The following is a 6000-nucleotide window of genomic DNA, read 5'->3' as shown; positions in this document are numbered from 1 at the left end:
GCAGCATTACTAACACACTGTCAAAAGATGCCAAAATTCAGAATTTTGTGTGCCCTCTTCTTGATTGGCAGTGCTTTAAACCCTTATTACAAAATAACGTTCAAATTGTACCGAAAATGTCGATAAAAACTTTAAAATAATTGAAATCGGGCGGTACTGCTAAATGGTTGCTATACCAAAATGTGGACCTATATAGCCCATTTTCAATACCAAAAGTTCTATGTACCTACACCTATTTGACAAAAATTGTAGCAACCAACTTCAATCTATTCAGACGCTAGAGTGATTTCCACAGACGGACGGACATGGCTATATCGATGTAGGATTGCACGCTGATCAAAGATATATATTAATTAGGGAACCCAAAAAAAAAATTAAACTCTTACCCCCTAATTTTTTCCTATTTGTTCCAAAAACCTTATATATTTATGAAATTTTACGGCGATCGATTAACGTTAACCCGTGTTAACCCAGCGATCTTTGTTTTCATAGTAATTTGTATGGGGCCAAATGGGTATTTTCTCGAAAATTCTCTAAAGGCCGCAATTATGGTCCAGTCGATGAGAAAACTTTAACTGTTCATTGTTGTGACTAAAAAACAAATCCTTCAAATGAAGGATTTTGTTGTGTCTACAATATACTTCCCGAATATGGGTCTTGACTTTTTTATTTTTACAGTGTTTTATTTAACTTGCCTTGGTGTGTGTTTAGTTCAAATCTGGTAACTCATTTTTAACACGGTTGCAGTTGACCAATCGAACTAAAACTTTGCACACTTCTCAGATTTGGAAGACAATACACGAATATGAAATCAAAACCAATATTGGTCCATTTTTACACTGTTTTACAGTGTTTTATCTAATTTGCTTTTCAAATCTGGTAACTAATTTTTCACACAGTTGCAGTTGACCAATCGAACTTAAAATTTGCACACATTTCAGAATTGGATGACAATACATGAATATGAAATCAAAACCAATATTGGACCATTCTTACAGTGTTTTTACGGTGTCTAACTTAACCCCCTTTTCAAATCTGGTAACTGATTTTTAAAGCGGTTGCAGTTGACCAATCGAAGTTAAACTTTGCACACTTTTCAGATTTAGATGACAATACGTGAATATGAAACCAAAATCAATATGGGTCCATTTTTTCCTATAGCTCCCATATAACGGTACCACCCGATTTCCGGTATTTTGCTTTTCAAATCTGGTAACTCATTTCCCACACAGTTGCAGTTGACCAATCGAACTAAAACTTTGCAAACTTTTTAGATTTGGATGACAATACATGAATATGAAATCAAAACCAATATTGGTCCATTTTTACAGTATTGTACAGTGTTCAATTTTACATGCTTTTCAAATCGGGTAACTCATTTTTAAGACAGTTGTAATTGACCAAGCGAACTAAAACTTTGCACACTTTTCAGATATGAATGACAATACATGAATATGAAACCAAAATCAATATGGGTCCATTTTTTCCTGTAGCTCCCATCCAGCGGTACCACTCGATTTAAGGTATTTTATCGTCATTTTAAGCCCGTATTGGCTGCTTTTTGACAACTAGGTACAGAAACGTACCCATTAAAAATTATGGACATAGGTCCAGGTTTTGGTATAGCCCCCATATAGCGGCACCGCCCGATTTCAAGTGTTTTATGGATTTTATCTTCATTTTTATACCGAATTGCGTGTAACTTGCCATTTGGAGATCCCAGTGGTACAGAAATTTCTCCACCAAAAATTGTGACATAGGTCCAGGTGTTGGTATAGCCCCCATATTACGGCTCCTCCCGATTTCAAATGTTTTTGTATTAATTTTTGGGCCGAAATGGCTGTAACTTTGATTTCGAGTTTCCATCTTCTCCACCAAAAATTGTGGACATAGGTCCAGGTTTTGATATAGCCCGTATAAATGGTACCACCCAATTTCAGGCATTTTAAAGTTTGTATCTACATTTTCGGCCTAAATTGGTTATGGGGTTCCGTTGAAAATTGAAAGAGCATGTTGAGAGGGGAAAGTTCGGAGGAGGTAGTTCGGCGGTGATTTTTCGGTGGTTCGGTGTAAGCCGTAACTTCTTTAAAGGTTACATTTGGACTTCCCTCCTAACAAATATGACATTGAGCTACTGTAGTTATATGTATATGCACATACATTTTAATTTTGCCAATATATAAACATGTACCTACGTCTCGATGAATTGCTCTTAAAAGTATTCCCAATATAAAAGTAATATTATAAGCTCTTTTAAAAAACATCTCTTATTTAGAGTTTTATTTTCTTTTCAAATATTTTCTATTCTCATTTCTTTAAATTCTCTTAACGAGAAGAGTAGTAACTGAAAAATTGTGATAATTCAAATGTATTTGTGCAAATATACAGATATTCATTCACACCACATAAAAATATCGATCTCCCCCATTTCTCAATTAACGGGTCGGAGAATAGAAATGGTGTATTGGTGAGAAAGCCAGCGAATATTTTGCAAAGGTGTTTTAAAGCTGTTGTGGGTATGTGTGAGATGCTGTGTTGTTGTTGGTGTCTGCGGCAAATCGTCATGCTATCAACTACGTTTTTAACGTCTACACTCTTACATATTTTTTTGGGTATTTTTTTTGCTACTCAACTTTCTGTTTACGGCCTAAGGGATCTGTGGTGGTGAGAGGGAGGGGTTTTACAATTAATAATGGCGGCATTGAAATATATTTGCTGCCTATTCTGATTATTTAAAAACACATTTGAATAAAATACAACGCAAAATACGCCGTCACTCTTGCTTTATAGTAAGCAAAAACAGCAACAATAACAACAACAGCAGCAGCAACAATAAAATTCATTTATATTTGTTTTTATTTGATATTATTTTGTTTTGTGTCGACTATAAACAAAATGGCGTATTCTGTCAGATATTATATAGCTGATAGCCACTAATTTGGATTTTGTTAAATATGTATTAATCGAAGCAATGATAATACTCTTCGTATTTATATACACATAGATATTTAAAAATAATAAAATAATATAATATTGGAAATGGATTTAAATTTTTACAGAGAAAACATTTAATAATTAAATATATTTGGATGAGTAAGTGAGATGTTGGATCAAAAATGACTCCTATACGATAAACCGCAAATATATGGATCCATAAACAAGCTCAAAGGCAAAAAAAAAAAAAAAAATAAATAAATAAATAAATAAATAAATAAATAAATAAATAAATAAATAAATAAATAAATAAATAAATAAATAAATAAATAAATAAATAAATAAATAAATAAATAAATAAATAAATAAATAAATAAATAAATAAATAAATAAATAAATAAATAAATAAATAAATAAATAAATAAATAAATAAATAAATAAATAAATAAATAAATAAATAAATAAATAAATAAATAAATAAATAAATAAATAAATAAATAAATAAATAAATAAATAAATAAATAAATAAATAAATAAATAAATAAATAAATAAATAAATAAATAAATAAATAAATAAATAAATAAATAAATAAATAAATAAATAAATAAATAAATAAATAAATAAATAAATAAATAAATAAATAAATAAATAAATAAATAAATAAATAAATAAATAAATAAATAAATAAATAAATAAATAAATAAATAAATAAATAAATAAATAAATAAATAAATAAATAAATAAATAAATAAATAAATAAATAAATAAATAAATAAATAAATAAATAAATAAATAAATAAATAAATAAATAAATAAATAAATAAATAAATAAATAAATAAATAAATAAATAAATAAATAAATAAATAAATAAATAAATAAATAAATTAATAAATAAATAAATAAATAAATAAATAAATAAATAAAAAAAGTATTTTATTTTTTGCTTAAATTTAACTTTTTACAAAAAAAAAATAATAATAATAATAATTATGAAGGAGGAGCTAATAATAAAAGACACATCTGTTGTCATATAAGATATACCCCTACGAAGGTTGATATTGACAGATTTGTAGTGATTTTGAGTCAGATAAACCTATATTTAATATTTGTATCAATTAGGGGACCTTTCTCATTTGATTATTCACACCGCACCGTGTTGCCGTCTTCATACAAAAGTGGACAAAATAGAAGGCGTTGACAAGAATGAAAAATATCGACTTTGGTCAATATCTGTTCAGATTTGGGTATAGCCTCCACATATATATTTTCCCGATTTTGCTAAAACTCGTTTAATTTTGATCGAATAGTCTTCAATTTTAATTTGTGTTATTAAGCCTCTGAATAGCTACACCGATTTTACAAAACTCGGTTCAGATTTGGATATAGCCCCATATATATCTTTACCAGAGTTTGCTATAACTCGGTCAATTTTAATCGAATAGCCTTCAAATTTTATATTTCCTATTTTCTTAGGCCCTGAGTAGTTTCACAGATTTTCATAAAAATCGTTTCAGATTTGGATATAGCTCCCATATATATCTTTCCCCGATTTTGCTGATGATAGTCTATAATGCCTAGTTTGAAGATTGTCAATCCGCTAATAATGTATAAATTATCAATGTTGTAGAATTATTTCAATTCCTATGGGATTACTTCCCCCCAATGGCAACCCTTTCTTACTCGTGATACTTTAGATTGGTTTGAACTCAATTTCTCATGTAAGGCTCTTTAAAGGCTCTGAAGCTATAATTGATTCATATAGACGATATTTGAAATTATCAGCTCAAGGGGGAACTGCTTCTCCTGACCCCACCCCGCTGATTCTGTAAGAGACGGCGCACGGTGGTTCAGAATTTGATTTTCCAAAATTTCGTTTTTCAAAGATAAGAAATATTGAAACTAAGAAAACCAAAAAAATTGAAAATTAAAATTGTTGGCGCGGGGTGCCCCTAAGGACGAACATTTTCCCCATTTTTAGGAAATACGTAATTTTGGCAATTTTCTGGAAAAAGAAGTATCTATTTCTCGGAAACTATAACAGATATTGTATTCATTGTTTTTTTTAGGGTAGTTAGGATTGTGGCCTTTAAAAATCATTTTAACAAATTACCGTAGCGTTTACACAACATGAGCTATTTTATTTTTCCTCAGGTACTAAATTTTATTAAATTCCAAATTTAGTGTACTAGAACTTTTGTGGAACAACATGGAACGAAGTTCTGTTTTCACAGAATGATGCCCGAGAGTCTCTTTTTTCAGCCATTTATACTTTTGTACCCGTCCCGTTCCGTCCGTTTAAAACTATTTGAAATTTATTGAAATTATATGGGTAAAAATGTGTGTTTTCCATACCGTTTCCCATATGAGTTACAGTTTTTTTTTACACAAATTGACATTTTTTTGAGTATATGAGTTTTTATACGAGTTGTATAAGTTTTATGAAAATCCAAGGAGTATTTTTTTAATTACTGAAAAATATTAATTTTTTGTAATTTTTTTTAAATAAATATTTTAACAATTTTTTTTAAAAAAATATTTTTTTTCGAAATTTTTTTATTTATTGGTGTTTGGCCATCTATAATATACAGGAAGATATAAAAACCACAAAAACACTCATATTTGGATGAAGAATAGTAAAAAACTCAAAATTTGAAATTTACCTTGAATTTATCTGCAACTACCGGACCGAATTTGATCTCTCATAATTCATCTGAAAGCTGATTATCTGTCCAACAAAAAAGAAATAGGAAAATATCTCTATCCGTTCAAAAGTTACAGAATTTTGACCAGGAAAAAAACGATTCTGAAGCACTGTGCGGCGTGAAATTACTTCCTATTTTTTGGACAAAATTTGGAGGATGTGTCTGTACCATTCTAGAGATATTCACATAGAAAATCTACATTCTTTGGAGGTGCCTCCATTTTCTCAGCGAAATTTCAAATATGTATTATTATAGCTTATGTCTACTTTCAGACTATGCTCACAGGCTTCGCGGTTATTTAGCATACAATTCCGTTGCCAGTACGAAGATATTGAAATAATATTGATTCGAACATTGATAAG

The sequence above is a fragment of the Musca autumnalis genome, unplaced genomic scaffold (genome assembly GCF_047663935.1).
Source record: "Musca autumnalis isolate F117 unplaced genomic scaffold, ASM4766393v1 scaffold_4, whole genome shotgun sequence".
In the NCBI taxonomy this organism is placed as follows: domain Eukaryota; kingdom Metazoa; phylum Arthropoda; class Insecta; order Diptera; family Muscidae; genus Musca; species Musca autumnalis.
This window is presented reverse-complemented; position numbering follows the sequence as displayed.